Source organism: Trichechus manatus, unplaced genomic scaffold (genome assembly GCF_000243295.1).
Source record: "Trichechus manatus latirostris isolate Lorelei unplaced genomic scaffold, TriManLat1.0 scaffold00208, whole genome shotgun sequence".
NCBI classification, from domain to species: domain Eukaryota; kingdom Metazoa; phylum Chordata; class Mammalia; order Sirenia; family Trichechidae; genus Trichechus; species Trichechus manatus.
Genome location: NW_004444144.1, coordinates 906769 through 908379, shown reverse-complemented (window position 1 = coordinate 908379; position 1611 = coordinate 906769). Strand labels below are relative to the sequence as shown.

At 40.5% G+C, this 1611-nt stretch overlaps 1 protein-coding gene across 1 annotated transcript in view; it reads right to left on the bottom strand.

The window, feature by feature from the left end:
• The window catches only part of REEP1 (receptor accessory protein 1), a 152794-nt gene that overhangs the window by 56940 nt on the left and 94243 nt on the right, over nt 1-1611 (bottom strand). The gene's annotated exons all lie outside the window — the stretch shown is intronic.

Below are 1611 nucleotides of genomic sequence, written 5' to 3'. Positions count from 1 at the left end.
TTATGTTGTTGAAAAAAAGTATTTGCAATGAGTAAGCCACTGGTCTTGCAAAATTCTATTATGGGATCTCTGGTGTTATTTCTATCACCAAGGCCATAATTTCCAACTACTGATCCTTCTTCATTTCCAACTTTCGCATTCCAAACACCAGTAATTATCAATGCATCTTGATTGCATGTTTGAGAAATTTCAGACTTCAGAAGTTGGTAAAAATATTCAATTTCTTCATCTTTAGCCTTAGTGGTTGGTGCATAAATTTGAATAATGGTCGTATTAACTGGTCTTCCTTGTATGCATGTGAATGTTATCCTATCACTGACAGTGCTGTACTTCAGGATAGATCTTGAAATGTTCTTTTTGATGATGAATGCAACACCATTCCTCTCCAATTTGTCACTCCCAGCATAGTAGACCATATGATTGTCCGATTCAAAATGGCAGTCCATTTCAGCTCAGTAATGCCTAGGATATTGATCTTTATGCATTCCATTTTTGACAATTTCCAATATTCCTAGATTTATACTTTGTACATTCTACATTCCTATTATTAATGGATGTTTGCAGCTGTTTCTTCTCATTTTGAGTAGTGCCACATCAGCAAATGAAGGTCCCAAAAACTTTTACTCCACCCACGTCATTAAGGTCACCTCTACTTTGAGGAGGCAGCTCTTCTCCAGTCACGGTTTCAGTGCCTTCCAACCTGAAGTGTTCATCTTCCAGCACTGTATCAGACAATGTTCTGCTGCTGTTCATAACATTTTCACTGGTCAGTTTTTTAGAAGTAGACCACCAGACCCTTCTTCCTAGTCTGTCTTAGTCTGGAAGCTCCGCTGAAACCTGTCTACCATGGGTGATCCTTCTGGTATTTGAAATATCGATGGCATAGCTTCCAGCATCACAGCAACACGCAAGCCACCACAGTACAACAAACTGACAGAAGAGTGGTGGCCAATCAGAATGGTATCTTTTCAAATCCAAATCTTAGGATTCTCCTTCCTAGCTTAAAACCTTCAGTAGTTCCTTACTGCTTTAAGAGAAAGTCCAGATTTCTTAAACTGGGTTACAAGACAGTGCATGACCTGGCCCTTATTATCTCCATCATAATCGCTCCTCCCCACCCTTACCCTCTTGTTTTTTCTACTCTAGCCATAATAAATCTCTTTCAATTCCCTGAGCAGAGTGTCCTCTTTCACCTCCAGATTTCAGTTCTCAGATCTCAGCCTAAATGCCACTTCCTCCAGGAAGCCTTCCATGAGTACCTAAGTTTGGGTCAAGTACCCTGTCCTCTTCTTCCCCCAGTGCCTTTCATGTCGCCTATCATAACATCACACTGGTTTTGTTTGTTTGTTTTTATTGTACTTCAGATGAAGGTTTACAGAACAAACTAGCTTCTCATTAAACAATTAGTACACGTATTGTTTTGTGACATTGGTTACCAACCCCACAACATGTCAACACTGTCCCTTCTTAACTTTGGGTTCCCTATTACCAGTTTTCCTGTCCTCTCCTGCCTTCTAGTCCTTGTTCCTGGCTGATGTGCCCCTTTAGTCTCATTTTGTTTTATGGGCCTGTCTAATCTTTGGCTGAAGGGTGAATCTCAGGAGTGTCTTC